At 38.3% G+C, this 16,478-nt stretch overlaps 1 protein-coding gene and 1 long non-coding RNA gene across 19 annotated transcripts in view; both read left to right on the top strand.

Annotated features, from left to right (window-relative positions):
* The first annotated feature begins 9 nt into the window (after positions 1-9).
* LOC129362207 (uncharacterized) lies at positions 10-1,760 on the top strand. The gene is made up of 4 exons (XR_008606200.1): positions 10-80; positions 462-539; positions 1,185-1,291; positions 1,367-1,760. It is a non-coding gene; the product is annotated as an uncharacterized LOC129362207 (long non-coding RNA).
* Positions 1,761-5,097: 3,337 nt separating this feature from the next.
* Positions 5,098-16,478, top strand: part of mbnl1 (muscleblind-like splicing regulator 1) — a 44,615-nt gene continuing 33,234 nt past the window's right edge. For 3 of the 18 annotated variants that reach the window (XM_055033625.1, XM_055033623.1, XM_055033616.1), the window contains exon 1: positions 11,883-12,496. The gene's annotated coding sequence lies outside the window, so the exon portion shown is untranslated. Of the gene's footprint in view, positions 5,203-6,717; positions 6,877-7,373; positions 7,742-11,880; positions 12,497-12,740; positions 12,919-12,959; positions 13,356-16,478 lie in introns of those variants that run through there. The other 15 variants (XR_008606199.1, XR_008606198.1, XM_055033633.1 and 12 more) reach the window with 10 other exon arrangements.

Here is a 16,478-nt window from a genome sequence, read left to right as displayed (position 1 = left end):
AAACGACAGGTGCGTGCCACAGGTTGACTTTAATAGTTTGAACGACTCCCGCTCCCACTTAGTTTTTGAGGTTTATCGTTGTAAGTATTAAATGTTTTCCTGGTTTACAGTAAAACTCAATTTATTCAGAAGTAGCGTGACCAGAAAAATGCTCAATGTTGTCATTGGAACATAATGTTTATAGCTAATTAACAGCTAATAGCTAATTAACAGCAAGATTTTTTTTTAGTCTTTATACAATTATTCAGATCTATTAAGATGATTTAGACGCAATTAACCATGTACATGTATCATTATTTAAATCATACGTAATGCTTTCAGACCAACAGTTATCCAAAACTCTTGGAAACAATAACAATATAATCACATTTTTAGCCTATCTGCCATTGTTTTTCAGTTCCTCTGCTGCTCTCTAGTGTCCAGTAGTTCCAGCCTCATGTCTGTATTTTTTATCTATCAAGCAGAAAGATCTGCTTGGCTGAAATCTTCTGCTCACTGCCAGCTGAAACTGCTGCCTTTCATTCTACGGATATGTGGAGGTGACCCTGTGAGAGACCAATGAATAATAAAATTAAAACATATTGTATGTATAAAGCTTTTAGTAATGTGATATTGACAGCAGCCTTTCAAGGTTAGCAAACATATTTGCATAAAAACACAATTTAAACTCTAGTTGTTAGGTAAATTACACAACTAGATAAATAGGGATCTTTAGTCATGAGAAAAAGACGTCTGTACATGAAATTTAGTGGTGCAGTTTATGCCACAGTGCTATCTTCACCATTTTGGACGTATGTTGTGACTATAAACAGAACTCTTGCTCACCCATCCGACTGCCAAAAGAATCATAATATCAAGTTGCTTGTTTATTTGTGTTGTGTTGAACAGCACCGAACACACTACAAGTTCCTTCCATTCCGCAGAGTAGTGTGTAAGATGTTTGTCCGCCGATAGCAGCCCTCTCTGCAAATCATAGATAAACTCCATATGCTGCTGTTGACATTCAGACAGCCTACAGAACAGATAAGCATTGTGACTGAAGAAATAAAAACGCAGCTAAGTTTGAAAAACATAGTCAGAAATCAAATGCAAGAGATTTTTTTGCAGCACAAAGAGCAATACTAAAAACATGTACATGAAAAATGTGTTTGTATTTATTTTTCATCCATCCTGTCATATCTTAGATCTCCAGCAGGTGGTGTGTGCTGTACTGAGAGGCTAATACAATTACATCTAATGCAGTCAAGCTTCTCTCCAAGTGCAAGCACATGACACGTTTTCCATCAGCAGGGTAAGCCCAAAAGATAAAAGTATAAAGTTGCACATCTGAAAGCAGAGACACATTGATTTTTCCTCTTTTTTTCAGGCGATTAGAGAGGCAGAATTTAAGATGTTTCTGATTTCAGCTTCTTTCCTTGCTGCTACCTGCTTTGCAAACATGACACCAACAGGTCAGGACAAATGCATCAGTCTTCAGAATCCTGCGCTCATCATTTTAGCCAATATGCAGTTGTCCTGGTGCCAGCACTGCAAAACAGGACAAGTAATTTAATTTGCCATCACCACCAACCTTGAAAAAAGGAATGTAGGCTAGCAGAATCCCAATTGGGAGGTATAAAAAAAAAATTTGCTAGCGACTGAGGAAGAGGTTAGGTGGATCTGCATGTTGTATCACATCCAGGTGTCTCACCTCTGAAGATGTGGATTTGCTCTTTAGGTTTACGAGAATAAATTGGAAAATAAAATCCTTTGCTAAAGTATTGTTATCCCTTGAACTTTTTCTTAATTTTTTGAACTTCAACCTGCATCGTGCCATATATAATTTTATGGAACAGACCAAAGGCAGGTTGTGCATTAATGAGAAAGCTGCATATGTTGTCATGTATTTAATAGAAGTCAAAATCTGAAAGGAGGACGTACATTTTTTACTGTGTATGTGTTGCTTGGTCTTTGTCATTGAGCTCTGACAAACTTCTGAAACCTCTACTTTCATAGTAAGTTTCGATTACATGCAGGTATCAGAGTAAAAGAGCAATAATAAATGTAAACAAATTTTTTTTTTTCCATTTTAAAATCACGCACTGCTTTGTATTGTTCTACAACGTCGAAGCAAATTGAAAACACGATGAAGTTTTTTTGATTTGACAATTGATAAAAAATGTTGAGTTGAATCACTATTTCTTCAAAACACTGTAACATCTGTAACATCCATCCTCCATCCACCCATTTTTATACCCGCTGGCGATAAAAAAAACTGCTGGTGCCTTTCTCCAGAAGTTATTGGAGATCATAAAATAATACCGGTAAAGTTTGAAAAATAATATGCAAAGCTCTTACCTTTCTGCAAAAGTTTTCATCTGCGTGTGCTAAAACACACATACCATATTATAAGCATGCACAGTTAACTGTGAATGGGCCTTGAAAGAACCATTTCCCTGCGGCTAAAAACAATAGGCATTTCTACATTTTTTTTTTTTTTTTTTTACTAATGACACGTATGTTTATCAGTGTCAGGAAGTGTGTGACCACATATTTTAACTGTTTGTTTCAAAAGGCTTTGTGGCAATTTGAAAATAACGTATCTAAAAAAAGAGGCTTTAACATTATGCAACTGTGTCGCCATTTTGCCACACAGACTCTAAGACAGTGAAGATGTGGAATGAGGAGGTCTGATGAACCGTCTGACCTCTAAAGAAACACAAACGTTTTGGTATTTTGCAACACATTAGCAACATTCCCAGTCCGAGCCATCATCACCCAGAGTGAGCAAATGGAACAATGTCCTCTTCCAGCCATGTGAGGTGAAATGACTTGATTATAATTGGAGTCATGACTTGTTACCATATTGAGTTCACATCTTAAATTACCCTAATGGGTCACAGTTTAGTATTGGTCATAAAATCTAAATATAATGCTCAAGAGGCTAAGTTGTTTAACAGCACTGCGGTTATTGCTGCGCTTGCCCTGAAAGTACAACACATACAGACGAAAGGTTTTGTAGTTTTTTTGGTAAATAGTTCAATAATTTAGTTTAAGCTGTGTGAATTGATCTTGTAGCAAGCCAGTGTTTCAAATAGAAAGGTTTTATTTTACCAACTGTTTGCACAGTCTGTAATGATACAGCTCATAACCAGAGTCCTCCTTAACAGCCTCCACAGCGACACTATAATCATAGGCTGCATTTGTTTATCTTTTCCTCTTTTTTTCCATCACTCCACTCTTGCCATTCTTCGCATTCATGCCTATCTTTCTCTCCTCCTTCTCTCTGCCTCCCTACCGCCCTCTTCCTCTTGTGTTTATCTTAATTTCAGCTAGACCAATCCTGTGCTGTGCAGGACCCGCTACTGGAGAAAGTGTTTGTTGACTTTATGGCACAGACTTGCACAGCTCTGTAGGGGAGCAGACTGTTATTTATGGCTCAAGGCCTCATGTGATTGGCTGAGGAGGGATATAATTATGTGGGGAAATTTTAAGAATCACAATGGCTTCCATGTTGAAATGACTGGTTGCTAGGTTACTAAGTGAGGAAGATGTTTTTAAGTGATTTTGAAATACTGTTTTAGTTACTTACCATCAGCCCATTATAACAAAACTTCTTGGTGTCAAATAACCTCCTTAGCAGTCTATGGTATTATGGACTAAAAATGACCGATGCTAAGAAGCTAGCAGAGACTTTTTTTAGGAACTAATCTGGTCCCAAAGAGTCGAACAGTGCTGTCAGGTCACAGCAGGAAAGTTCTTGATTCAGCACAGAAATGTTGTACCCATTGGCTCCTGGTGTAGGATTTCTTTTCAAAATATACAGTATTTTTCATTATGCGTATCAGCCAGTCAGGCGTAGCTCTTAAAAATGGAATAATGGAAAAGCACAACATAATTGTTTAAAAAAAAAATCAAAATTCCAGTCTGAACAGTGACACAAGTAGATAACTTGTGTGTAGAAGTATGCATATCTTCCTGTCTAACAACAGTCTCTGGATTTTGCATTTGCTTCTGCTTCCGTATTATGCATGTTGGTTGTACAGGGACCTCTGACAGACAGACTAATGGGATTAATTTGAAACACTCTTCTGCTTTGGATGTTTTATACAAGTGAAGCAAAATCACAAACATGCATTTTTCAGCCTGCTACACATTGTGAGGAGGTACTTCACCACCCCAGTGTGGCTAATTCTGTTTTGTATTCCATACCATGACTCATGTGATCACTGTCTTCAATAATACATGTGCGGTCATATCACGAGAAAAAAAACTGCACAATCTGAGGGGAATTGGAGCTCAAAGAGTAATCCTCATCTAATCCTTTTATTTTGAATACATAGAATGCCACAGTTAATGGAGTGATGTGTCTATTATTTTCATAAATGCACTGACTAGCAGTAATGCCTTGCCCTTTTTGTACTACCATGTGTTGTCAGACATACATCAACAAACAGATTGTGCTCATCTGTTGTTTGTTTCTAAAGGAAATGCTTGGCGTGTCAGAGTCATTAACTATGATTCCTCCTTTCCTATGTATTGGCAGTGCAGACGTTTATGTAAGTAGATAATTGAAACATTTTAAGCAAAAAATAAAAGTACTATGTTTTGCATCAGTAGGTTATATGATGTGGAGTTACAGCTCTACTTTCGCCCTCTCTACATCTCTTTGTCACATGAACCTCAGCCAGATAACTTCTATGCCTGCAGCATATAGTTACAGTGAAGGTTGGTGTTATTAAAGATTATATTACAGTGTCAGGGCCCGGCTAAGTGGAGGGTGCAAGCTTGGACTCTCAGATAGGTTGCCTCTTCTCACCTAATTACCGGTGTGATTTTATTACAGGTTGTTCTGATTCTGGCTTGGGATAAGGCACTCGCAAATTAAGGTGAAATAAACTTGTCAAATTTTACTTGGTTTCAATTTGCTTCAGTTTATAACTTTTAGATAAAGGCAGTTATAGAAATTGCACATTCTCAAACAATTGTATCTCTTCACATTAAGATAAGAATGTAGTGGTACCACTTGTGGACCTAAGTTTCCAAAGAGGTTTTAAAAGGGAAGGGTCTCACTCTCACTCTCTCTCTCTCTCCCGCTCTGTCTCTGATGGCAGCTTGCAATGCTGGGAGGCTAAATAAGGCCCAATTTTACTGACTTCCAACCCTGAAGTCACAGCAGCCTTTCAGAGAGTGGGCGAGACTGCTGCTGCCGGGCGCTCTGCGGTAAGTTAAAGTTAAATATATGCTTAAAACTAAGAAAGGTTTTGTAATTTACAGTTGATTTGTCATTGTTGATGTATATAGTTCAAACTACAAAAATTAAATACATGGTACTGTTATGACAGTAGCAAATCTTTTTATTTATTTTACCATGTTGACCTTCAGGCTTAAAAATTGTGCTTTTTAAATTAAAGCTGATCTAAATGTTCATATTTCAAAACTCAAGAAGTGATTTTGTAATTTTTTTACTTCATGAAAACTTTCATTATGAGTTACAATTTGCACATTGTTGTAAAATAAAATTATTTTCTTTTATCAAGCAATATCTTTTTCTTTCAAATTGAAGTATTATGTACCACCTTACAAACAGTGGACAATTAATTAATTTATTTAAAAATATACTGTAGCAAAAGAAAAATAAATCAGACAGATCTTTTTCAGTTTTAGGTTAGTTAGAGTTACCAAAAGTTTTTAGATATTTTAAAGATTTTTTTTAATTTATTTTAGAACTATATCTGTAGAATTGATGAATTACTTTTTTAATATTAATTGTGTTTTTTGTGTCCCTCCACAAACTTCTCAGTACAGTTTTCTGGAGTTTTAGTTACACCAGTTCTGGATGAACTGGTGTAACTAAGTCAGCTTTATTGTTCACTAGCTCCTTTTTGAGCTATCTACAAATATTCAATGAGACTAAGCTCTGGGTTTTGAGATGACTATTCAAAAAATTTACTTTGTCATCTTTAAGCCACTTCGCAGCTAACTAATTCAGTGCTGTGCTTTGCCTCAGTGTCTGTTTGGAAGATCAATTTGTGCCCAAGCTGTAACATCCTGGCTAATGTTTTAAAATGTAGCTTCAATCTTTCCACATAAAGCTTTTTCATGATGCCATTTATTTTGTACAGGGTACAAGTTCTTCCTGTATTATCACACCCCCTCAAAATGACGCTATCACCCCTATAATTAACAGATGATGTCCTCAGGCCTGCCAGCTTTCACCTTTTCCTCCAAATAATCTCCTGATGGCCATTATTACCAAACACTTAAATTTTTGTGTTAGCAGACCACTAAAAATGTCTCCAGTGGTTTTAATACTTATAATTATTAAAAAAGGATCTTGAAAGGCTACTTGAAAGGCTACTGGATATTGTATAAATGGTTAAACTAGACTTGTTGAAAGTCCAAAATTCCATTCCCGTTCAATTCCAATTGTGTTTGCTTTAAGAGTCAATTTACTTTTTATTTGTTTGACATTTAGAATAGACATTAGGCAGTACTTTTGTGTATCATTTTTGCAAAGAAGAAGCCCAGTTTATTTAAAGATGGCTTAATGTAAAAGTAATGATTTTTATTTGGCCCAATTGAGCTGTTAAGCATATTCCTTCCTTTTGTTCCTTATCTGGAAGAGTATTTTGCTGATGAACTGCTTGCTTCCCACCTCCTACTCTCTCACTTATTTTTCCCACTTTGCTGTGCTGTCCTGTGTGATTGACCGTGTCTCTTTCTCTGCGCTGGCAGTTGGAGACAGGTGCTGAGTGCTGCTGAGTGTTGCTGCGTGTGTGGGCCCCAGAGGCCTGGTTCAACATTCCAGTGAAGGTTTGATAGACGTAGTCCTTCTGGGAGGAAAAGGAGTAAAGGAAATGCAGCACTGGTCTACGCAGATGAAGAACCGAAGGGGTAAGTGAAGCCCAGTAGAGTGCGTGTGTTTGTGGATGTTTGTGTGTGTGACTCAGCGACACCCTACAAGCCCTCCGAGTCCTAATGTATCATTTCGCTTTACAGCTTATCTCTCAAGCTGCAAACTGACCTAATGTCACATACTCTTCCTGTTTTAATGTGCTCTTAGAAGCATTTCTAAGCCTGCATAGACAGTCAGACTCCTTTTTATTTGTCACATACCTCGAAATATATGAATGTAGCTGTAAAAATATACTCTTACATTTTTAAAAATATTCACTTTTTTTGTTGACACGATGATGAAGTTGTTTGTGAAATCCACTGGTGTAAGTTAATGCAGCATAAATGTGTTGAAGAAAAGTCATAACCTGTGACTATAGAAGTCACATGATTGCACTTTGCACACTTTAATCGAAAGCTGTACTTCTTTGTCGCAGGTGCTTCTGTTAGGTCTTCTGAGTACGCATGTTAAAGGCGAAGAGTGCATGCACAGTTGTGCAAATGGAGGGAAAGAGGAAGTTATTAAAAAGGGGATCCTGAGAGAGGCGGGCAAAAATAACAAGGTGACCATATTTGGCATGAGTTCATAATGCAAGCAGAAGATGCAAATGAGATAAAGGAGCTGTTGTCATGGAGACTTGATGTTCCGCAGTGATGGCTTGCAGTAAACCTGACCACATTTGCGGTATGGCCGTTGCCAAGCAGACGGTACTATTATGAGAATGTGAGAGAGTTAGAGTGAGAGAAGTAGAGGAAGGAAGGAATGAAGATGTCAGTTCGTCCCACAATGCACTGCACCAGCATGACCTGCATTGAAGCGGCTTGGTCTGTCCCAGTGGCACGTCAGCGATAGACAGACACGCAGGTAAAACTTCTGTTTATAAATCTATCTGAAGCATTTATAGCCGTATACTGACTCGGTGTGCAACTATTCGTAAGAGTAGTTATTGTTTTGTTTTTTTTTTTTTTTTTGTTGTGCTTTAGTTACTTCCTATGAGACTTACAATACGAATGTAACGTAAACTAATTTAGCTGATTCTCAAATTCTTTTCTCCACTGTAAGTAGAATTTGTGTGTAAGGAGCATACAACGGTTATATTTTTTATCTCCTGACTGCATTCAGACAGAAAATGAGATAAAGTTCCAACGCAAAGGTGTTTCCATTTAGTTTTATTTTATCTCCAAGATAAGTATGTGCTCTGAAATACTTTGTTGTCAGATGGGGACAAAGCAGACTGCTATTTCCTTAGTCTCTATTTCAGATCTGACAGTTTGAACCAGTTTGAACTGCACCTGTTTCCCACCACTGTGTTAAAATGGAAAAAAAAAAAGTTTAGAAAAAACCGCAAAGTATGCAACAGGCACATGCTACCGCAATTCTACAAGAAGAAGTGCATTTGTTTAACTTTTACTTGTTATAAATAAAGAGAGAGAACTTTTGGTTTGGTCTCTGGGAAACATATTTTGCTGTCATTTTACAGCCTGTAAACGGGACCGTTTTAAATTCAACCCTAAGCTGTTTTCATTTGATTCTAAATCATTGTGCTCTTCCAGTTGTTGTGATGGTCTGTAATGTGATTGTAATGTGTACTTGGAGACCTTATGATGGATGAGCCTTCAGAGTTTGGCTCACATAAGCTCTGGGATGTCTCCTCAGACCAGTGAGAGTTCACATCTGCCAACCAAAGTCATTTACAGAGGACTGACAAATAGCTCAGCTCTGAGATGATATGAAAGCATAAGATGGAAAGTTGTGTTCATTAGGGGTGAGGTAAAATATGAGAGGACATGTGGAGGTAAAACTTGATGTGAGGACTTTTTTATTTGACTGAGACAAATGAGTCTCACATGAGAAGCTGTTGCTGCCAAGATTAAATTATAACTTCAATGGACCATCGAGATTTGTAGAGCTTCTTTATGACATTAGCTCAAGAATCCTCTCTTAGTTTTACTGTTTGATAATTATAAGCATGAAATTATAATTTTAAAAGATATAAATCCTAAATCAAATATTTGGACTCAACAAAACAGAGACAATTTCACCTTAATGCATTGTGGAGCTGATGTTGGTGGAGTTTATTTTTGCGATTTTCTAAGTCTAACAACATTTTACTTATGTGTTTAGGGGCTGAGTAGTTGGCTATTTCACTTTTCTTGCTGGCGGAATTCCCCTTTTAGTTTACCACTTACTCACTTCTTCCTGTTTTTGGTTGGTGATCATCGCTTGTGTGTGAACAGTTTTCTCAGATTCATTGTGTTTATTCATGCTGCTCTCACTGAGCTCCACAGAGAGGAGTAGTCACAACACCCTTCTGTCTGTAAGACAAGACATATGAAAAAAAAGATTAAACCATTTGGTTAATGTCATTTGGAGAAATATGTGGAAATTAGCATAGTTCAGATGTCTTTTTTTAGATTTGACTGAAACTTTTGCAGAACAAAGCCTGAAAATGTTGCGCGTCAGACTAAATGTGCAAACGTTTCGTGAATGCAAAATGTGTTTCAGTTGTCAGATCTATGTTTGGATTGGTAGGGAAATAAAACTGCATAAAGCAGACATTGAGGCTGCGTGGCTTTTTAAGACAGAGCTTTTTTCCATGTTTGCATTAAAGCTATTGCAATATGACCCACCAATGGCAGTATGATGCATAGTTCATAAATATATGAATAAGATAGCAAGGTGGAAGAGTGGAAGAAAGTTCAGAGGGAAGAACAGAGAGAGGGAGTAGCACACTGTCAACTGCAGCAGAAAAGGGGAAGTTCCACATCAGTGTTTGAGTTTCACAGGCACTTTAGAGCTAATGCTAGAATGTGTAAGAAAATCAGTCACTGTTTCAAATTATGGGTCAAGAAAAACTTGATGTTCAGATAATTTAAAACAGCATTCCAACCGGATTGCTCCATAATAGGAAGTAGTTCTTTCCAAAACTACAGACTAACAGCTGGTAATAGATAAAGGCACATAAAATCTAATCGCTTGTTTGAATTTTGCATAACAACGTATTTTGTGCTTTCTTACTGCATCAACATAATTCACTATTGAGTATAGTGAACTATAAGACATTGGCCCCTTCTGCTGACATAACTACAAATTAGCACCAAGGATTTAAAGAACTGATGTGTAAATTTGCGATGACTTATCACCATGTGTGGAAAGATGCAACATTGGATCTAGCTTGCTCAGACTAGTTAAAGGAGGACAAACAAACATTTGAGTTTCTTTACAAGACATACCAGGAAATAATGGGGTTGTGCAGTTGTATGTTCCTCATATGTACAGTAATATACATATAATAATATACCATTTTCTAGGAAAAAAGAGCGAGATTTACCATAGATTTTGGGTGTACAAAATGTAATGTCTTCAAAGAAAATGCCTTCACCTTTCAGTTAGAACTGAGGAAGCACTTCAAACAAAAGGTGCTTGTTCAGAACCTATTTAAAGGTTATCCTCTCATGACCAGATGTCCACAGACATCTTTTTTTAAAATTACTTTTAAAGGCTAGCTAATACTCATCTTTACTTAGTCCAAAGACATGACATATGGACTGTTTGTCTATCTGGCAGACCCGCTGCGAGTCAGTCTAAAAATGTTGGCTTGTCTACATATTCAACTCCCTGAACACCATTAAATCACATTTGGATATCAGCAGACATCTTTGAGTAAACACCCTTTCACCTTTCAACAATGTTTCCATGTTGTTTAGATGGAAGGCGACATAATCTTTTGTTGTTTGTTTTCTCGATAGGCATGGCTGGTTTGCATTGGCCTCCCAGAAAAACACCCTTTTAAAAGATTGTTAAAACAGTCATAAATAAAGTCATTTTGATGTTATTTAAGTTAATTCAGCTTTCATCCCAAACTGTTCTAAATTTTTACTAAATGAAGATACTATGAGAAATACATCCTACAAGTAAGATGTTTACTGTGTAATGTCTGTTTTTTCTAGAACATCACTTTCTCAAATTCTGAAATGTCCCCTAAGATATTTTTGGCTGCATGTGTTTTCTTGGTGAGCTCATTTTTAGGAACAACATAGAATTTCCTTTCTTTGTTAAAGGAAACATTTAGGAAAGCAGTTTTAATATTTCAAACAGAACTATATAAAAGTTATTTTCCTCTGATCACAATCGAGGAACATGAGGTTTCACAAGAGTATGAATGAAAAGAGTATCAGTAACAAAGCTCTGCTCCCAGTTTGAAATGTGGAAGGATCCCTTTTGGTGCCAGGGCCTCTTTCTCCTAAGCTACCGGATATTGCAGCATCATAGCTGAATTCAATTTTTAGAAGCTCCCCCCGACACAACAACTCTTCCCCGAATGCAAAGGTTGATGCACAGAAGCCTTGTGTCAACAGCCGAACAGGAGATTTTGTAGCTGTATATGTTTTCCCACTTTTACTTTGTTCTTTATTAAATTTCTGAACTGCAACAAACTTCCTCGATTTACTTTTTCTCCTCGATGTTACCTTAAATATACCATTGGTTGTATATCTAGAATATTACTACAGTGCAGGTTGTGTTTGACTGGTGTACTGTGTGATGCTGTCGCAATGTGAGACGGAGCTGAGGGTTGCATGCCACAGCAGAAAAGCAGCTCGAAGGAGAAAGAGGGGAGCGGGACAGAAGCCAGACCTATTCTGTCACACACTCCCTGTAAATCTTTCCATACTTGTTTCCTCCACACCCCTTATTCTTTTCATTCCACCCAGCTTCCATTTTCTACCCAACTTTCACATACTTTACTCGTAATCTAACCTCATGGCCGTGATGTATCGCTTTTGGATACCCCCATCTCATTGTCCGCAATCATTTTTTTTATGTTTATCTTGTTTCTTTATTTAATTTATTCTCTCATTCTTTTTTTTTTCTTGCCCGTTTCCTCTCTCCTTCCCCAGTTTCACTGGAAAGGCAAGGGCAATGCTGCTGTAAGTGAGCCAGTACTTCCTGGTGTTGTTTTAGGGAGGGTGGGGTGGGAGTGGGGGCGTGGCTGGCTTTCAGCATAGGTTAGACAGAGGGAGAGGGAACTGCAGGATCTGTATGCTCAGTGCAGTCACAGCTCCCTCCTCCTTCTCCTTCCTCCTCCGCCTCCTCCTCCTCCACAGCTGTTGCTACTGCCGCCCAGCGAGCAGCACTTCCCTGCAGCAGACAGACGATCCAGAGGCTGGGGGATCAGTAAAGACACAACCCAACCCGTCTCAGCACAGCTCGGCACAGCCCGGCTCAGACGCTCGAAGAGAGCCTGGGGAGGGGATACACTGCAACACATTCACACACACAAACACGCACACGCACGGGCGCGCGTGCAATCAGACACACACTCCTCCTCTCTCGCTCTCGTTTTCTCTCTCTCCCTCTCTCACTCTGGTGCTCCGTTCTGCGCTGCTCCTTCACTCATTCGCTGCTGATTCACTCACTCCCTCGCTTGCCTCTCCTCTGCCAGTCGCTCTGTCTTGCTGCGTTCTGCCTGCCTTCCCCCTGCCCGCCTGCCTGCCTGAGAATGGTCCAGCCGGTGCCTAAGGGTCTGCTGTCGCGGCCTGTCTGAATGCGCGCATAAACACACAGGGCCAGTCGACACACGGAAGCTCACGCACACAGAACTGGAGAGCAATGTGAGAGGTAAGAGCTGGGTTCACCACCCTCCACCCTGTCTTGTTGGTTTATCGAGATCTTTCCTCGTGTGCGAGCTTCAGGCTCCACTTTGCAAAGTAAGTCTCCATGGAGTGGAGCACATAGGTAGAGAGATAGAGATTCATTGCCTTTACAGTCTTCTGCTGCGAGTGGACTTCTATTTGTTGTAGCTTGTTTTATAGAAATGAGCACACACTCACTGAAAGACACATTCTTGGCTCAAATCACACAGTCACACAACAACTTCTTCCTGAGGGTAGCGCTGCTTTGCGAGAAAATATGCTGGTGAGAGACTTTGGAGGGCCGTGGTTTTTCCAGGAAGCAGTGGAGAGGATCAATCGATCGCCCACTCAGCTTCCATTCCCTCCATCTGACTCAACGTTGGACATGTTGGAATCCTGCAGGGCATGGTAAACATTGAGAATGGTAACGATCTCCAAAGCATTGCCCCCCGCCATCCCTTTCTTGCTGCGTCAGCCCAAAGGTGGAAAGCATGGCTTCATATCTTTGTGTGTTTTTAACATGCATGCTATGTGAGCCAAACTCCCGCCCCAGCATATGTAAATTACGTGTGACATGGGAGGCTACTGCTACCTTTTTTGGTGAGAGCTGTATTTCAGTACAGTAAAATGTTGCCAGGCATTTTTGGTCGCGGGAGAAGTGTGTGTTAGAGGGTGACTATCTGTTGGTGTGTGTGTGTTGGCAGGTTTGTCTGTCTGAGTGTTTTCATGCGTCTGACAGCAGGCAAGTAAAGAATAGGGAGGAAGAAAGTTTAAGAGGCAACGAGGGACAAATAGGAAGTCCATTCCATGGAGATAATTTAGTTGATGTTTCAACGGGAGAGAAAGTAAGTGAATTTACACATTTTTAATGCTTTGAAGTATTGTTTGAGGTTCTTGTGGTGCTTTTCTTTCTTTAAAGTGCAGGGTTTGTTTTAGCTTATCTCGTCAGTTTAAAAGTAGCAAAAGTGCTAATATTTTTGGGGAAATGGTTTGTTTCGTATCAGAGTTACAGTTATTTTAGGTATTTGATCCATTCACTTTGCATGTCCTCTTTCCGATTCCAAGAACACTCTGACCAATAGAAAATCATTAATTGTCGTACGCTAAAAAAATATAAGTAATGCAGGAGATGTGAACAATTTACACAGAATTGAACTCTGACCTCCATTCCTTTTCTCCCGTCTCGTTGTCTGATCTTCTCACTATCTCTGCCCTCCTCCCGTTTGCCCTGCTGGGTTTCTTCTTGATGGTGTGTCTGTGGTTGGGGAAAGGGAGAAGAATGTTGTTGTGACTGAGCTGGATTCATGGTTGCTAAAGTAGTAGCAGTGCAATTTGAATGTGTGTAGACGTGCTGACTAAAATGTAATATACTTTAAAGAGGAGTCTGTGGAAAAGCCCTTCCAGCAGGTAAACTTCTCGAGTCATTGCCTTGCTGTGATGTCAGAGCAACATGCTGCTGTTGTCAGTCTCTGGTTTAGATTGTTGTCTAGTGATGTATGTCACCTAAGATTTAACCTGCCCTAAAGACAAGATTATGTGCATGGGTGAGTCTGCACTGACAGGCTAAGCCTGTATTACATGAGGAATCATATACATGTTCCTATGATGTTATGACAACATTTTAACCCCATCTGAGTGACACTTTCCCACAGCTTTTGTTGGGTAAGTCACTCTCCACTTTGCACAATCCTGGCTAAGCTAATAATAATAATTGACTGGAACAGCTGTCAGAGGCAGGACACAACTCTGTTTTACTCCTATAATTACCATGTCTTTACTCTTACATGATACTTATCTAATTCTTCGCTTATCAAGAGTTAATAATTTTAGGAGAGATAGGCAAATCAAATATTTGAGAGCTTCACTTCACCCTCATTTACATCGCAAGTGTTTTTCAGGGAAGTCATTACTTAACACTGTAATATTACTTACAGTAAACTGTGCTTGCTTCAGACTGTTACAAATATCTTCTAACATAGGTCAATAAATCCATATTTAAAACATCCATTAGCCCAGCTAAAAATTATCCTATAAAAGTATAGCAAACCTTCCCATCAACAAAAACTGACTTTCTGGTTAAGAGTATATTTCGAGTATACTGAACTCCCATGAACTCGATGTGCTTTGTGCCCAATTATTTCCATTCATGTATGGATGCATGTATGTAAATAAATAAAGCAGCATTCAGAAAGCTGCTGGGTAAAAGATTATGAGATCAACCTGGTTTTTATATGATAGTACTTATTTCAGGTTATATTCAACAACAAAAAATGTCCCTCGAGATGACATTGGCATGAATTTCTGCTCTGTAAATACACCGAATTGACTAAATTGAATTAAATTAACTCTGAAGTGGAGCACTCATTAAAGAAGCTACTACTCTTCAACTCTCACTGATTTTTACTGCGTAAACTTATGAGACTTAATACATCTAATTGTGTCAGTTATCAGTCCTGCAACAGATGTCAGCAGTCATTATTTTCGCACTTGTGAAAGAAGAATAAAGAATATACCAGATGTACAGTAATGAGACATAAACCTACTTTAACATTTTTAATATGTACTTTCATTTATTGTGTACAATTATATTTATTTCATTTATCACCACAAATACCAAAAAAAAGTAAGTCTTCCAAAATAGCATACTTTAAGCATACCAATACTCAAACATACACAAAATTCAGAGGTTAGTTTGATTGCTAATACACAAGTTTAAAATGCACAAGACTCTGAGAAATGAAAATACTTATGACCATGCCTTTTTACTGTGGGCAGCGCATCAGCATAAACCAAATTAAGTGTTATATGTGTGTTTGTACTCGTTAAAATATATTTTACATAGAGATAGGCTATATATTTTTTTCTTTACTGACTTGTGAAGAATACAAAAAACATCAGAATGATAAACTTTGATAACTAAGAATATATTTACAGTTGTGAGTTTATCTGGAAGCTCACCCATGTCGTTTCTTTTCTAAAAGTGGCCCTCAAATATTTCCATTTTTAAGTACTACAAAACCATCTTTCTTTATCCTCCCCCTGCTCCATATAAACAGTTAAATAACTCTCAAACACAGCACTTTGAGCAGAGCATGGCGGGGCGGGATAGAGACAGGATTCATTCTCACAGTGGCAATTTTTCAACATCTTCTAGTCTGTTTTTTAGGCAAGGCAGATAGGCAATTATGACAATGGTGTTTAAAAATATGACCTTCTCTATAGTGTTGCAAAGTATTGTCACTCTGTCATGGGGATGGCAAGCCGAGCAGACCACAGCACAGACAACATAAACACTGTCTTGGCAAGCTCTTGGTCCATTACCATTTAGGCTTAGAGCGATATATAGCCTCCATTAAAATCTACCAACCCGTCGAGCACACGTCTGCAGAATCTCTCAGAGACAGCTGTTGATATCTGTTTTTGCAGGTCACAGTTATTCATACACATTGTTTATATTTCCAGTAACTACATAAACTGAATTTACCTTTGCTCATTTCTAGGCACACGCCTGTATGAGGTTCTAATGGCAACCTTAGATTGCTAACCTTGAGTTTAATGGTGTCACACTATTTGCACAAAAAAAAATTAAGTTGCCCAACAACCATCCACCAACAATAAGTTTTTATCTAAAACAGAAAAAGAGCAATTATTTATAATGCAGCTATAAGAGTTCTTATTACAGCTTTTAAAAAATGTCTACAGGCTGGGTTTACTATTTAGATTTTTATACTCGGATTTGTAAACTCTCCTCTAATTGTAGTGGTAATTTTAAAGTTTTTAAAACAGGAACTGTTGTCCCTGTTTGCTTTGCTTTTTAAATTTAAATTGTTAGAGCAGTATGGTGGAATATTATAGGTTTTTTAAAATCTTAATTATATTTTTAACCTTAATGTATCGGCTCATGCCTACTCAGTGTACTGTGTATTAACCTTGTTAATCTTAATAATTGCCCTAAATATTGAAGCAAA

Source organism: Poeciliopsis prolifica, unplaced genomic scaffold (assembly GCF_027474105.1).
Source record: "Poeciliopsis prolifica strain line A6 unplaced genomic scaffold, Auburn_PproV2 SCAFFOLD008, whole genome shotgun sequence".
NCBI lineage: Eukaryota > Metazoa > Chordata > Actinopteri > Cyprinodontiformes > Poeciliidae > Poeciliopsis > Poeciliopsis prolifica.
The sequence above is the reverse complement of the archived record's forward strand: the minus strand, read 5'-3'. Positions and strand labels throughout refer to the sequence as shown.